We start from the raw sequence: 17,981 nt of genomic DNA, 5'->3' as shown, positions 1-17,981 counted from the left end.
AAAAGGAGGGTTTAACTCTTCAGCCTTTCACAGTAACTTAGCATTAAGAGAACTAACTTTCCCAAGAAGGAGAAGACATGGACTCTGAAAACCACCCTGGCCCAAAGCAGTCCCAGCCCACTATGCCACCACTGTGCAAAAGCCCAGTTTTTCCTTCAATTGGAACTGGATCACAGTGCCACCAAAAATGCAATATAAGACATGAAGGGGGACAGGCAAAGCATTTTCAATTCCTCTCCAAGAGCCAGATGCGCTGAGCATCACCATAAATATACCTATCCTCGCTTAGAATCTGCTTTTCTATGTTTTTCTTTTGCCCTGCTGGACATTTAATATTATCTTTACTTCTCACACTGGTTGAATTTCTAGCTAGCAGGCCTAGAGCATCAGCAAAATTTAGTAAGTGAACATCATGCAAAATCCAGGCTGCTTACATCAATCCACATATTTTATGATAATGAAATTAATATCAATGCAAAACATATGAGGGAAAACAACTGACTGGATCTGACAGCAGTGCCTATGATAAACACTGCTTTCCCAAGTCCGCTCAAGTTTTGCTTAATTTTTTTCATGCTTCGTGATTTAAGCTGTCAAGATGTTAACTATTTGTGTTGACAAACAGCAACACCGGAAGATATTCCAAAACAAGTTGTGAAGGAATACGTTGCATGCTTGTCCTTCTCTGTAAACTGAAGGATTTTTTTGAGGTTTGTTTTTACTGTTGTTATTTTACTGTGGTTATTTGATCAATATAAGCTTCTAAATAAAGTAAAGCAAGCACGCTTTTCCTTCTATTAATTGTATGAAACAAAAACCCCTTCAAAACTTTAGGCATCACTAAAATACAATCTTATATAAGTCAATCAGATGTATTTTACTTTTTCTTGGAGACAGTTGACGTTTTGACAATATGGTGGTTTTATCATCATTCTTAAGATCCATGTTTATTGAAGAACCCATGTATTATATCAAGGGATCACAATTTTTGTGCATATGCTTTACAATAATAATTCATTAAATTGAAGGTTTTATGTTTTCATTAATTTTATAGTCCATATTTAACTTATATCTTTGTAATTACTTAAATTTCAGAGATTCCTTTGCCACCACCATTTCTATAGACAAGTAAATATATCTTTAATAAACAACAACAGGCTTTTAAAATGATTGAGCCATTTATTACTTCTAAAGATTACCACAGAACTGGATTATTCTTTCAGTGGTCATTATCCTCCAGGAAATGAATGTATACATGAAGTTTATATCCATATTCCCAAGATTTTAACAATTGTCAGGGCAAAGGTAAAAATAAAAATATACAATACTACTTGGGATGGGTTCTTATCTAGTTAAAATTTGCCATTGTTATAGTGGCGTTTAGAATTTGTGCTATTTGAGTGTCACCCCCTCAAAATTATTTTTTGTATCAGGGTTGATGCAACCTCATCCTCAAGTATCTAAACAAGTATATTTCTGAATGTGATTTTTACCTTTTTTTCCCTTTATGTTCTTCTATCCGATACCACTTTTACACTTTTTTTCTTCTTCTTCTTCTTCCAAACACATTTTTAAGTTTTGGAATATCTTTTGCACAAGAAATTTGTGCATAAGAAATTGTACAAGATATTTGTGCACAATTTTGCACAAATTAATGTCTCAATTTTGTTTAGACTTGATTTTTGAGCCTTCAAAATGAAATGCCATAAATTATTTGTTTGATATCAGAGTCTTTTATTTTCTGTCTCTCAGAGCATTGGGTAAGTCCTAGTTTTTCCTTTTATGAAGAAAAAATGAAAGTGATATCAAAGTGATCATGTGTGCCATATCTCTTCTGTACCTTAAGTTTGTGGGTTCTTGTAATCTGCAACAGCAAACTTGGTTTTATTTCTGTGAGATGTGGTTCAAACCTCCCATTTGTATTTTCACTTTGTTGCTGGGATTTTTGTCTATCAGTGCAGAGCTCTCATAATGGTTTTAGAGAAGATATATTGACTATGTCATGGGATACCTCAAATCTTTATGAGGTTTACTTTTCCATTCTTTAAGTCAAAGAATATTTACTTATGCATATTCAAGAATAATTTCTACTTTGAAACCCCATCAAGTTTTTAATGACTACTTCATATTTTTGAAGATACTTTAAAAACCTTTCACTTAGAAGTTAAGATTATTTATCCAGTCCTTTAACAGTACATTCTTTCTTTTTCAGAAGCGAAAAATATTTTATTAACCTACCAGAGCTCTTTTCCTAATAGTTTACTTAATCCAGCTGCATCCCTTCACCCAATTTTTGATATTTTACTTTCATCTCTAAACATTTACATTCTTCTGTCACAAAGAATATATTGCATGCCACATTAATACACGTTCAATCCACTAATATTCTCTTCACTTTTCTAGCAAATAGGGAAGCTCAGAGTTCCCCCTCTGAAAGACACCTGTCAGTTCAGACATTTCACACTCCAATCAAAACTCCCATCTCAAAATAGGTTTTCCTACCAATTTATTTTTGGATTTCACTGAAATTTCATGAAATCACGTTGTCGAAAACCAGCAAGATACAGAGAGCATTGTAATCCTCTAATCTTTCCTAGATCCTTGCTTTTGCAGAGGTCTGCTTGAAACCAGGTCCGTACGTGCGGCCATTAAGTGCAACAAAGCCACTCCAAAGCAGCACGCTGTTGGAGCTACTGCAGCCCATTTTTCAGCCAGACAGCATACCAGGCCAACAAATCTAACATCTGATCTTAACTCTGCATATTTCCTTAACACAGTACAGTCCTCCAAGGTGACTCAACTCTCTGTGGTACCAGCCTAAAAGATCAGGAAGTCTTCCAGCAGTAACCGCCCCAGCAAGCCGGAGGGATGCAGAACCTGATCAGAAGTTACCAGTATTTACCTGCTTCAAATACAGACTTTACTGTATTTCACTACATTTTATAATTTCTTTGTCCGCAGATTATATATAGGATAAAATTACACCATTTTGTCATAGGAATTGCTGAGATGAACTACTTTATTACGATGAACAGAGATGGGACCATGACATAATGCAAGTCTTAGGGGAAAATGACAAACATTAACTCTTCTTGGTAATTTCGTACATCAACTGTAACGAAACATAGGAAAAAACTGGAAACATTGAGCAAGTAATTCCTAGACACTTTCGTTAAGATTTCAAGTGTTTTTTAGCATGTCACTTATAATATGCTAATATTAAATTAATATACTTAAATATGTAAGATAATTGAATGTATTACATTATTATATGTACATGTGTAAATAAACTCTAGAAAATACGTATCTAGTCACATATTTAAGAGACTGTCAACAGCTCCCACCATGTAGGTTTAATACAGGGTGGGAAAGACCGTGGCAATGTGCTCCTGTGAGAGGGAAAGAAGGCGCCAAAGGCAGGGCCTGGGGCAACCTGGTGGATCACTAATTGGGGCATTCATCACTGACCACAGTTTGGAACCCCCTAGTTCCTGATATAGGTTTTTTTTTTTTTAATACAGAAGGCAAATAAAATGTATTCATAATGAGTCTGCTACTAACAATGAGCTAATTTAATAAGTTACCTGATAGTTACTGTTCAGTAATTTCCAAATTCTTTTTTTTTTTTTTTTTTTTTTTTTAAGATAACCAAGCGGAAATATAGCACAAGAGAAATGTATTCTCTGGAGGAAAATGAAATAATAATAATAATAAAAAAGCCAACATGGAAATTATAGCTGAAAGAGGCCTTTAGTTAAAAAAGTTATTTAAATTATGGCTTATTTCTGCAACATCCCTATGAGAATATTTTCACAGATGAAAAGTTACATGTAGCTTAAGTTATAAAACATTCTTAACAATTCACAGCAATTGATAAAGTTGACTCAACATGGGAGAAGTTCTAGCAGCCTACCTGGCTAGCAAGCTCATATTTAAATAGGAATCCTTCAAAGTTTATTCATAAAATTAAATAATATTTTAACTCAAATTTACAGCAATAAGTACTTCTAAAGGCCATTGTATATACTTGGGAAGCAATCCTGATAGCACACACAAAGCATCTCTTATTATTTTTATAATAACAAAAGATGTTGATGAAACTGCTGAAATTATAGTAGTTCAATAACCAGAAAAAAAAAACCCACCACAAAACCAAATACACAAACAAAAAACCAACCATAATTGATAATATAGAATAAGTTATAAATCTTCCCTTACAACTAACATTTTCTAGTATGAATGCTAAACATTATATACCTGTTTCTACTTTAGTTCCTTTATAGCAAGACTATAGTCAAAACTGTAATCTAATTAAGAATCAGTGATCCTCTATGGCTGGCAATAGGTTTGGGAACACATTTCCTAAAAATCTTATCTGGAACGTTTCACACCTACTTTTGGCCTTGCACTACACTGTTAATTTTTGCTGTCCCACTTTTCCAGGTCATAAAATTGGGTAATGTTTAGCTACAAGCTAGAGGTGAAAATTAATTAGTGCTTACACAGTGCTTTAAACATGCAAAGCACCATATAAATTTTAAATTATCAGAGATTTACGAAACACAATCTATTTTAAAAAACATTTGTCATTGCTACTGTTTAAAAAATTATACTGGTCTCAAAACTTTCTCTTTAGCTTGGGACATATACTGGATTTGAGAGAAATAACCTTTATAAGTACATATCTGTAATAAGACAATAGCATCGAGAGGACAGTATTGGCAGGACTGAATTAAAGAAAGGCTCTTTATCAGATTCTGACCTCTGTCATGTGTAAGAGTATATGTGGCATGTTTTGCACTGATTCATCAGTAGGAATATAGTGTTACATCAATCATTATTTTTTAGATTTGGAGTAGACCCAAACAAGTATTTGGGAAAGTACTGCTGCCTATATGCACTGAGACAAGAGAAATGAGATTACTCAAGCAATAAAAAGGCTTATTTGTTTTCTTCACTTGTTTTATAAATGCCTTTATATCCATTGTCAGTATCACTGATGTTACCTATATCTTTTCTCTGGAGAAAAGGCGAGCGGGTGGTGTGATGTATACTCATAAACAAACGTATCGTGGAAATAATTATTCAAATCTGAATGAGAAAGTTTTTCGCACGCTTCACGAGCAGGGCTGGCAAGGCAATTCGATAAGAGACCCGCACTCTGCACGGGGCTGTACGCAGGCAGACATTACCAAACCAAAGGGCTGAGGAACAGGTACAAAGTCAAAGTCTTCAACATTACGTCAAACCTGAAATAATTCTTGCAGTGAGAATGCTTCACAGATTTTGAAACAGAAGCAATACAAGGCAATACTGTACAAAGCAGAGAAGCAGCAGTTCACCAATGTGCTTTCCAGTAATTACTAATGCATCAACACCTGGAATAATTATTCTTCACTAATGAGGAAAAATTGTTTAACAATAACAAGTATCCACATTCTGATTAAGTGCAAAGTTCACTGCAATCTTTTGTTTGATCCCAGCTGTAAGGAAGTAGCAGCACACTCAATATTCCTGCAACACACAAAGCATAAAGCATTCGTGTCAAAGGCCTTTGTTGGTAATCAGAACAACAAATAACTTATCCATTATTTGTGATTTTGTAATTTTTCCATTACATACTGCACGTTTCATTGAAACCTGATATTCATAATAAAAAGTCTCATTTTTATTTGCCTCCATCTCATCATGGGGGAGATATCAGATCAAAGAATAAACTAAAGCAAGGTAAAAATACTTTCATTTTTAGCCACTCAATTTTTTCAGAAGAACACTGGAAGCAAATTTGCTGTCTGTAAGAGAAATGTGGTCAGATTTCTTTCTCAACTAGTTCTCTGAAAAAAGTAAGCGCAGATTTGTATGATGTATCCAGCACATTAAAAAAAATCTGCTCCAGAGTTGAGTGGGAAATTGAAATAGCAGATCATCTTACCATTTATTTTTGAAGAGACAATCATGGAAGATTATTAAAAGCAATTTGAAAAGGAACTTGCAATTTCCCCTTTGTGGATTATTCTTATGTGAGGATTGATTTCAGCTAATGCCAAGATGTGATTAATTTAAATTTGAAATTGCCACTGTAAAAATTAAATTCCAAGTAAAACTGTTACTTTAAATAATTCCTAGGCATCAAAAAGTATAAAAATAGCCACTTAAGGAAAAAAAAAACCCAAATATTTCACATATTTTGTGGACATTTTTAATGAGAATCAGCAAGACATATGACATGAAAAATTAAATATTAAAAAAAGTAAAAAGGAAGTGGTTTAGAATAAGTGAAATTTTTTTTTTTTTTTTTTTTTTTTTGGTCACACAGAAATAATAAGATGGTTATTTACTAACCACAGAAAGAGAAGGCACACAGAATCACTTCCCATTCATGTAAATAACATGTCTGGTTGTACAGAAGCACAATTTAAAATGCAGGAAAATGACTAAAGTAATTTCCATTCTTATTAAATCTTTAGGATTTTGAAACCAATGTTTTTATTTCTTAATTCATGTATTGAGATTCTTCCTCTTTATTTTATTTATTATTACGATACATAATGTATACCTATAGGAAATTGAGGCTCAGACTGATTTATTTAGAACCTGTGTATCACCATTCACAACAGTAGCTACAGAATCCGTACGATGCTCTTGCTTAAAACTTTGCTGTTTATTGGTTTTGCACATATACAGGGATTCAGTAATTCTCCTGAATAGTGAAAGAACAAAGAAAATCAACTTAATTCCCTCATGTGTGTTCACTTACATGATCAAAAGCAGTAAATCATGTGTTCTGAGAGGAACACAAACTACAACTTCAAATATACTCAGCAGGTAGAAATGTTTACTAAAAAGGCACAGCTGTTACACAACTATTTCAGAATTATGCTGTCTTACAGATTTACACCTCTTAACATGATTTATAGAATATGCAATATAAACTTACTTTTGTTCGAAATCTTTTTAAAACTCTGACTTCTATAGCAGCTGCTTGTTGAGCAAAAGTTTCCAATGAGAAATTCTACATTTCCAGTATTTTGTTCTAAGAGCTAACAAGTTTTCCCTAATACCTTTCTTTATTGCAAAATACACTATTTAGCCTCATAATGTAGGAAGCATTTGATTAGTATCCTGTTTAAATACTACACATCTTTCTTTCACAGAAGGGTGTTAAACACTTTCTTCAAATTTTCATGACCAGTCAATTTTTTCAAATGTATCATTCTTCTTGCTCTTCTATGGACTTGATTTTGTCTGGATCTTTCTGAAGAGAGTGTAGTGGTCATAAACATCTTATTCCAACCAGATATTAACACATTAGAGTCACTGTAAATTTTAAAAGATTTATAAATTACAAAATTTTACTGGAATTAAAATAGCAGTATTTCAAAAACTTTCTAAGATTTTATCTAGAGCAAACAAAAACCTTCAGCTCTCAGTTTATGTCTTAGAGTTAAAAAAAGTATTTTGTAATTATGATTTTACTTATTGAGAACACAACAGAATGACACTTCTGGAAGAACTGAGGAAATGGAGAAAGACTTTATTCTAAACAATGCAAAATCAGCTTAATTTGAAACACTAACAAGAGATTTAGCTTCACATATTTGTGCCACACAGTAAAAAGCACATAACAGCTAACATTAATTAGCCTGATTATGAATCCTTTTTCTGTTCTTTAGAAAATATATTCAATTAATAGAACATACAATGGAACCGTAAAACATATCAGTGTGAGCACTGACTGCAACTTGTTTTTACATTTTCCAAAACATTACTGCTTCTACCACTTTAAATTGGTAGGTTTAATTAGGCAAACCTGGGTCTGACAGTGAGGGCTTTTTACTTTGCCTATCTATTCTTATTTGCAATTATTTATTCCTTCCTAAGACATTGAAAATTCTAGTGCCAAACCCATGAAAATATAAGCTTTATATTCTGTATTTACATACCTTATTAGAATTCAAAACATGCAGAGAATCCACGATGGCACATTTGTGTAATATACAGTCATTTTACTAATGTTACTATTTCTCTAAAATATTTAAAAATCAGAATTTTTACTTGCACATACGTTATTTACTCGTTTTTGCTGATCATGACAAAGCTAGTGCGTTATCTTTTTAATGATCAAATAAACTAATCCATTTTTAAAGCGGTATTCAAATTTTGATAAGGCCTCAATCCCTCTGTCTGTCAGTAGCAACTAGATGTGATTTGCTCAGACTTAAACTAACCTCCGTCAGAAGTAAAACTATGGAGTGATAGAACCAGCTCTAGGTTTCTCAGCAATGTGGTATAAACTAAATTTGCCTGTCCAAAGGACACAAGGCTGGGACCTGAACAGAGCTGGGAAGGAAAAGGCTGGAGCTAGGATGGAGCCTGGGGAAACTGGACTTGCACCTTTCTGAAGCCAGCAAGGAAGTGCTACCAGAGGGAGCAGCCTCTCTGCCCTTGCTGCTGTACCTCCCGGCCTCTGCCTGCCACAGCAGGATTTTCCCTGGTTCCTCGATGGGAAAAGCCACCTCCTGCGGTCTAATGCCCTGTTGTCTTCCTGCCTCACCTGTGGCTAGGATCCATCCACAGAGCAACTGCTCATCTTGTGCTCTTAGTGATCTTTCTTGTGATCTTAGTAAGATCTTTCAGCTAAAGCTGAGCATTGAGTGCACTGGCGAAGAGGAGACCCACAGAATCATAGAATGGTTTGGGTCAGCAGGGACCTCAGAGATCATCTAGATCCAACCCCCCTGCCATGGGCCCGGACACCCTCCACTAGACCAGGTTGCCCAAAGCCCATTCCAACCTGGCCTTGAACACTTCCAGGGATGGGGCATCTACAACTTCTCTGGGCAACCTGTTCCAGTGCCTCACCACATTCACAGTGAAGAATTTTTTCTTCTGGTTTTATTATAACTTACTTCTAGATAGATACAAGGCATCCTTGGAACAATCTTACACAGTACAGAGTGAGAGAGAGCCAAAGGACCATACCATCTTCCTTGACTGTTGCAACTACTTCCCTTTATACAAAGGTTATGTGTTCAAGTGACTTCATTTCAGTCTGCTAATCGAAATCCCAGTATGACCATTTAAAGTTCTTCAACATGCATGTACAAGAAAAGTTTAATTCAGGCTTAAAATACTTTTGAAGTAAGTAATCTAACATATCAGGATGGAGAAAACTTAAATGCAGTTGACTTTGAGCAAAGGAACTAACCCATTCAGGATGTTTATTTTAAAAGCTGATATCCTATATAACCTATTCCCTTTTTGATGGGTGTGGAAGAGAGAAGTTTGGGGGGGGGTTCTTGATTTTTTGGGGGGGTGGGTTTGTTTATTTATTTAGTAAGATAATGCACATTGGACTCCACAGCATGACAGGAAGTATTTAGAGGAAGAACTTGCTTTGATTTTTTGATCTCTGTACATTGAGCACCGATGGTGCAATGAGTACTGCTGTTATCCCAATAGCTTTCCCCCTCAGATGGGATTTCTTTTTAAGTCCCGAATACTTATGCATGCCCTCAAACTCTATATGCAGAAATCTTGTCTCAATGTTGTATTTTTTACTTGTCTCAACAAAAAATATTAACTAAATGATAACTTTTTAGACTATCCAGTTTCCCCATTGAATTGATCTCACTTGGTGAATAACTGAAGCACAGAACAATGTATTCATGTAAAAAGGAAACATATAAAATTACCATTGTTTTTATTAATGTTTGAATACTGTATTTGATAAATGACTAAAATTCTCTTTTGAAGTCATGATCACTTTAAGATAAATATGTTTGGACATGTTTAGAAATCAACACCAATTAAATTTATTTTAACTGAAATTAAGATCAAGAGAGCCAGAGCTTAATAAATCTGCTCACTTAGGCTTGCACAGTTAAAAGACAGCAAAGCAAACACACAAGTGATTTCCCATAGGAGTTTTAGATCTGGTTAAGATTTATTAGGAATACAAATACCTCTGGGAAAATTTTATCAAGGTGTATTTCCATGCTGATATTGTGTTGGTACCCTGTGTTTCTAAACAGCCAATACAAAAAAATAAGCACTCTGATTGGTGAACAGATTTGCAAAAACATAATATGTAGATTAAAAACCACAGAAATTATTGCTTTTGTTAATATTGTGATATTTCTAGAGACTACAATTTTCACAAGCTAGTTTGCCGACAGCAGTGTAGTATTTCTGATGTGGGAGAATACATACATTAAAAATCTATGAGACAGTAGAAAACAGGTAGATAGATAAGGAGAAAATAAATTAGGTCTATGGATGGTAAAATATGGTTAAAAAAAGAAAAGAAAATGTGCAGTACATCACAGGTTCTGTGGCTTAGCTGAAACAGCACAGAAGCAGAAATACATCAAGCTGGAGAGATTGTTTTAAATTACAAGGGCAGAAACAATTGCATACAGAATACCGCCCCCCCCCATCCTCTTATAAGTTAAATTACGCACATTCCACCTCCAAATGTTTCTTACTTCCTCAGAGATAAAATCCTGTCATACTTTTGAGAAATAGATCAAAACATTTTCTGCATACAAATACATGTTTTTGAGAGAATGCAATTTTTTTTCTTCTTGTTTTTACTAGTTGAAAAGTAAAACCATGTTGTATTTGAATAGTATTTTGTTCTTACCTGTCTTGAAAAGCTAGCTTGTCACTTGTTCAAGAATACCTTGATCCGATGTCTATATCAAAACATCTAACCTTAAATGAAACCTTGTACTAGGGGAGAGGCTCTTATTTCTATTACTTTTTATAAAAAAAAATAGATGACAGATCCTTTTACAAGGTAGCCTAGAGTGACTAGTTCTTGTCACAATGTTGTCATAGTGACAGTGACATCAATATACTTCATGACAATCAGTACGGCAATTTATCTGGAGAAAACATCAGCGTTGATTCCTGAGTGTATTTTGTATTGATTTCCTTTTCAAGTCTGATTAGATTATTTATTTTTGAACTGTTCCTTAATTCAAATGTGACTGTACTAATTCCTCTGGTTGTAAGCAGCCTTGTTAATTAAAAAAAAAAAAAAAACCAAAAAAACCAAACAACGAAACAAAACCAAAAAAACCCACCCAAACAAAAACCCCAACAACAACAAAACCCTGCAAAAACAAAAAACTGGAATAACAGGAAACAAAAAAAAGTTTGACTGAAAAATTTCTTTATACAAATTAAAATCTTAGTTATTTTTTAGCATAACAGAAAGACCTCCTATGTCTGATTCTGTGACTCTGCACTCATAACCCTTTTTTAAAACAAGATACAGAGTAGCTTACAGTATAAAGTAGAATACACAGATACACACAGTGAACGGAGCAGAAAATGTTCCCCTAGGAAGAGATGATCTATTCTCAGTCTCAAGTATATTTTGCTAGGAAATACTGTATGTCCACTAAACCCCCTCAGTTTCATGGTCATTCTTCACATCACTACAGCATTTAAGCATCCGTCTTCAACCTACAACTTGTCACCTTCCTGAAGCTTTTCACGTTTTCACTCAGGTATTGCTACATGACACACAAGCATGGGAAGTTCCTGAAACAGAAAGTGGATATTCTCAATTTTTAGTCTGGGAACTCTGTCCCTAAAAGCAAGTGAAGGCTGCAGTTCACTTCTTGCCTGTCTAATCTTTGTGCTGTATAAAATCTGCCAAGGCAGCAAATTAGTGCTAATGGTGATGTTCTCTATTGATAATAATTTTCAGGCTGCAGGTGATAAACTTTGGTGTTGATTTCAAATGTTTCCTTCAAATAGTATGACTGTAAAAAAAAAAAAAAAGTTTTCTGATGTTAACACTCACAAACTACTGACAATAGCTTGAATTCTGAACCAGGGATTTTTTTTCCTGTTTATTCAACACATTAAGTATGAATTAACCCAATACAGCTCTCCAGTTTCTAATTAAAAAGGAAATATTGTACCAGTATATAAATCCAACATGTTCCCATCTCTTGAACATCCCATGTATTTGTAACCTGAAATATTTGAAATAAAAGCCATAGTTGAATAAGGAGAAATGCAGGGAAGTGGGATGACTTTTAGAAATAAGCTAAGTTTCCTATCACTTGTTATTAGCCACCTCAGGTCTGCAGTTGAAGCTAGTCAGCTGTGCTGCACACACCCTGCCAAAGCAATTCACACTGCTGTTTCAACAGCTTTGTTGACTGGGGTCATTCATCCTCCAAAAGTGCCTCTTTCCCCCCATTAGCTACCATCTACGTTACTTATGGCTACCATAATCTACACTTATTTCCAACTAGATACATTGCTTAGCCTGGGTCTCTAAAAAAGGCCAATGAACCCTGTCACACAAAAGTATGGATTCATATGTGCTACATCAAAGAAAATGATCAGGTAGTAGGTTTAGGAAGAAAAAATTGTGACTATCCATAATTAGCTAAATACCCAAAGAATTCATAATCAAAAAAAAAGGTTTTGAAAATGAGAATATAAGCTTGTTCACGAAGGAAGAAGGTTCATCAATAGTTACTCTCAAATGGTCAAACCACAGCCTCTCTCTCAGGAAGTGCCTAAATAAAGACACACAGAAGGATTTGAGTTGCAGTGCTTAGGTTGCCACATTTTATTTTAAGATTATACTCAGCAGAAAGGCTATCTTTTATTTTGAAATGCAATTACTGCACTACGTGATAAACAAGACTTAGGCTCTTCACTATCAGCAGCAGTTAATGGGAGGCCTGGCTGCCTCTGGCATTTTATCCCTAAATGATTATATTATAGGCTTTGAAAAGTTTGACCAGAACTATAATATAAAGGATGGGCAAAAGATGAGGGAGTTCTTTCTCCTGCAAGTTGGTACTTGGCACAAAGTCATGTGCGTTTATATCACAGTGTGCATATATTTTAAGTAGAAAAACAGCCTTGCTGATTTAAACCATGCAAATCGGGAATAAGTACTTTAGTCCATGGTACATTAACAGCTCAAGACAAAGAAAGCATCTTTTATTTCCTTATAGAGTAAACTTAACGGGGAAAAAAAATGTTATTTAACAGGTTTTAAATTGCAAAATATTGTTAATCGTATTATAAATATTGGAATATTTTAGTAGTCATTTTTAAAGTTGTTCTTCATAACCAATATCTTTATTAGTGGATTACTCATTCAAAAGGCCAACAGAGACACAACACCTACCAGCTGCTCCTCTTAATCATCTGACACTGAATTCTTCATTGATATCCCTATATAAGATGCTGTTCCTTTACAGAACAATATAGGACAGTACTGACCTGAAATCATTCTGTGACTGACTGCTTTAAAAGTCAAATGAGTTTATTTTAAACACCATGGTGACATGTGAAACAATTTTTCTCCAAAGTAATATGAACAATTGTCAAAACATAAAGGAAGCTATAAAAAAAATACAAGAAAACTGAAACCGTAAGTTCTCTGAATTTTCACTGATACATTAACATTTAAGTCTTTAGCATATCTTCCTCACTGAAACCACCTATTTTCTATGCAACAAGCACATCTAAATGGATTTGTTCAGGGTAAATCATATTAGTGAACACACATGAAAATTTAATTTCAAGAGTACACAGGAAGAGCAGACAGTGAGCCTTCTAGCTCGACCAGTGCAGAAACCCCCACTTTATCAAGCATTGTTACAGTTTAGCCTAGCATCCAGGCTAATTACATAAGGTGTTAAAAGCAACAACCCCCATCAGCTCAGAAATATACGTGGCATCTTTCAGTGCACTAAACTCACAAATGCCCAGGTTTTCATCACGGGATATTTCAGCTCTTTCTGTCCACATGATTAGTTTGAGTATCACTATTGTAAATAAAAATCATGGTTAAGTTTTAATGTAACAGCAAGTGTGATGGAACAGAGCTCCTATTCTCAAATCATATAGCAGTCCTCCTCCTAGTCCTATTTTGGGATACTGTTAATTAACTTTTTTTTTTTTTACTTACCCCAAAAGATATCCCAGGTTTATGACCTCTAATTCTAAGCCACTAAAATTTTAATCTCTGAAAAAAAAAAAAAAAAAAAAAAAAAAAATCCCTTGAGGATCACTAACTTGGTACAGTTTTGCAATAAACAAGTGTGTGGTGATAATAAAGACAATTTTAGTTTCCTTGAGTTAAAAAGAGAATTGATCTTCACATTAAAAGGTGCATTCGGGCTTCTTTTGTGGTGTAAATTCAACTTTGGTTTAAATTCACAGTTTTGCAAGCTGACTGTGAATGAGTATATATTTTGTTTATATAAAAGTGACTGTATTTGCAAATAATAAAATTGGTAAGTTTGTTCATTGATATGCATATGAACTTAAACAGCAGATTTCTATAATATGAAATAATGGATCAGGCATCTGGTCTCTTAGATACTCACAATCTTTATAATTAAAGAACTGACAGAGAACACAGAGCTTTTTGATCATGGCCTTTTATTGAGTCAATAACCCTTCAATTCATGACCCTGTAAGTTTTATGAAATATTAATAATAAAACTTCATATAAAAACTTCTTACAAAGAACGCTATTATTGCAACTGTTAGGTCTGAAATAAATTAATCAAAAGACTTCCAGTTAAGAAATCTCAGAGGGCAGAAAGAAATGGCAGAGGAAAACAAATGAACAAATCACAGAAGTCATCAATTCTGTTTCAGCAAAATTCCCGCACTGATCTGATAAGGTATCATTGACCATCACTTGTCCCTAAGAATGCCTGCGAATTTATAGTCATCCAATATTGGAAGCTGATACTGTGCATCAATCTAAATCCATAGACCCTGAATATTACAAAATTCTTTTTTAAATGATTTTGCACTGGAATTATGAACCCACTGTGCTACACTGTAGGCAGTGTACTGAAGAAGAGAAGCGATCTGCTTGGAGTTTATAATAGCTACCGGAGGCCAGTTTTTCATTTTTAAAAGGTGAGATTACTCGTCTGCAAAACATTTCCATAAAGAAAGAAAACGCTTACTGTACCATGGTTTAATTCAACAGTCAGGGCATATACAGAACATCCAGAATTAATTTATTTTAGAGAAACACCTTACTAACCCATGGCAAAATAATTCACATATGGCAGGCCGCACGGGTAGCGTTGATAAGGGTGTTGAGCAGTGTCTCTCAGCAGTTGCTCCAGATACCGTATGATAATAAACAATACTTACAGGGTTAATATAGCTTCTTTAAACTTCACAGCTAATGCACTACTATTTTTTATGTTAGGTGCATAACCTGTTTTAGACTGTTCCCTGTAGAGAATTTCTATCCACAACACTGTGTGATAAATATGGCTGACTTAAATGTAGATTTTAATTTATTTTTAATTATCCCTCTCCCCGCCCCCCCCAAACACATTGTCTCTTCCTCAAGCTCAGTGAAGATATACAGGTGTCTTCAAATCCCTAAGTCACCTTCCAGAAGTCTCTGACACCAACCAGCTAACTTGTACTTGAATGCAACATCTCTCTTTATATATTTGGTTTCATACATGATAATAGGGAATTCTCCAGTCAGGTGTTAGACTGGAGTTATAACTACATAGAATGTAAACACACAGAGAAACTTGTAGAGAAGGGGGTGAATCTGGGGGATTCTTACACCAAGACTTCCCCAGATGCGTCTAGTAACTACAGATTTAAAGCAGACTATTCCGGGTCTCTCAAAATGATTAAATCCTCGTATGTATCCACTTAAGTATTTCCATTACTGATGCTGCTGCTTAGTAACAGGATTAGCAGACTCTTTTCAGTGTTTGGGTTTACTCACTTCAGATATGGGCACTGAGTTAATTTATTCTAAACTAACATATTTTTAGTTGTGATTCAATTTAAACGATCATCTGGACACTACATGATTGTCAGGTTTTTGTTGCTGGGATACAATAACATATCATTGACTGACACTGATTCCTTGACGTCCTAGTACTTTTGGATTGTTTTTTGTGCTATACTGTCTTTAGTGCATGCTATCGCTACCGTTTCTAGATCAAATGAAACATCTGAGCAGCTAATACTCAAGCACATGAAGACAGCCTACTTCAGAGTCCAGCGCCAGTTCTTTAACTGTGACGACTCTCTTAACTTGGTCGCCTCCTTCATGGATTGATGGATGCACTGCCAAGAACTCTGTGTATAAGGCTACAGGTATCTCAGACTGTAAAGATCATGCTGACAAAACACGCTGCGTGGAGGCAGCTTGAGAAACTGGGAAGTGACACGACTGACAGGCGGCATAAGACAAGATATCATCCTGAAGCACCATCTTCTACACAGAGGACTTAAAGTCAGGATCTTTTTGTTCAGTTTGACCTGCCAGCATTCAGACTGACAGCCAAGCATATAATTCCTACCAAAAATATGTATGCAGTGTACTCAAGAAAGTCTGGGGTGCTTCCCTACTGTTTTGTTAAAGCTTGAAGTATTAATACAGGTACAAATCACACTGGTGATTGCTTTTCCTGCTGAAAGCACTGATTCTAACCTGTCACTCCATCCTTTCAACGTGTACGCTCTAGTGTGTCACACACAACAGCTTCACCTCCAACTCTGGCCTTAATCGTACCCATTGCAATGCACACACTAATGCAAGGGGAACTCAATTTAAAAAGTCTATCTCTTTTTAATGTCCTGATAGCTGAAGTCATGGAAGGTTATCTTAGGACATGTTTTATTTACCACCTCTGCAGAATTTTATTTATTTATAATAAACTCAAACCTGATATTTGTATTTTAATTGTTTTTATCATTGTAGGGCTTCCATTCTCAGTGCTGTTTTGTTGGTTTTTTTTCACGTGCATCTGAAAAGAAATTTAGGTTGTGATTTCTCTCTTCCTACCAATGTATTTCACAAGATAATTAGTCTTTATTCTCTTTAGGTCTACTAGTAGCATGGACAAAACCAGTATTTCTGACAACATGGAAGCTAGGGAAGTAGAATATAAAAGGATTGGCGAAAGTGGCTCATTTTGAGTGCTCTTCACAAGTAATCCCTCCCACTGCTCCATTCAGAGAAAGAACTCTGGGCTGTTTAAAATATCAGTGAGTCATCAGGACATCTCCTATATTCTTATATTAAAATTGTTACAAGAACTAAGGTGTCCTATCTGTCTCAGGGATACAGAGGGGTTTTGTGTTCTTCTAATTAATTAGAAGTTTTAAGCATTTTTCGATGATATATCAAGATAAACACGTCACCGCACCATTTTCTATCGTGCGGTCAAGAAGAGAAGCCAAATCATTGATTCTAAAACAGTTTCCAGGAGTGCACAGTCTACAGCTTAAATTTTGATAATGTTACAAATCTCTATATTAGTTCGTTATGATCTACTAAACTTTAACCTTTCAGTGATGTAAGTCATTTACTGCAAACCTGCATGTGCAGGTCCATGCAGAGTGCAGGCTTTTGTTGCATATACCTGTTTTAGTGTTTTACATTGCTTATCCTCTGCTGCCACAAAACCAAACCTCAGACACCTGACCAGAAAAGTAAGGCAGAGAAAATATAGTTTCTCACTCAGAGTAGAGCAAACTCATTGCAGATGAAAAATTGAAAAGGTATTCTATGAGAGCAGTGGTACCACTTTGTGACAGCTCAGGACGATACCAGCTTGAGGGAGGAAGACTCAGATACCAAGGGCAATACTGATCAATTAATTTGTTCCCAATTCAGTTTGTAACTCCTGTCCTCTGGTCTTTATGGATGAGGTGGTTTGTAACTTCCATTTCTTCATTTTGAAGTGCTAAGATTAAAAAAAAAAAAAAAAAAGGAACAAAAGATGGAGATGGACAAAGTGAAGATATCTTAATTCAGCTTAATAAAGGAGGAAGGCGAACTCTGTGAAAAGGGATCTCTCTACTGGGAAAGCCTGCTCACTCCAGAATCATGGGGTTCTCCTTAGTGATACTTTCTCATTTCAATACATGTTGTTGTGCAGCTTGATTTGGTTTACGCTATGGAAATGTAGACCTCTCATTCTTGT

The 17,981-nt window shown here is 35.1% G+C and overlaps 1 protein-coding gene across 1 annotated transcript in view; it reads right to left on the bottom strand.

Moving 5' to 3' along the window:
• DGKB (diacylglycerol kinase beta) overlaps positions 1-10,678 on the bottom strand; it is a 414,451-nt gene extending 403,773 nt beyond the window's left edge. Inside the window, exon 1 of the mRNA XM_054817166.1 lies at positions 10,646-10,678. The gene's annotated coding sequence lies outside the window, so the exon portion shown is untranslated. The remainder of the gene's footprint in view (positions 1-10,645) is intronic.
• Between the last annotated feature and the right edge of the window lie 7,303 nt (positions 10,679-17,981).

The sequence above is a fragment of the Grus americana genome, chromosome 2, assembly GCF_028858705.1.
Source record: "Grus americana isolate bGruAme1 chromosome 2, bGruAme1.mat, whole genome shotgun sequence".
NCBI lineage: Eukaryota > Metazoa > Chordata > Aves > Gruiformes > Gruidae > Grus > Grus americana.
Note: the sequence above shows the minus strand (reverse complement) of the source record. Positions and strands in the feature narration are given on the sequence as shown.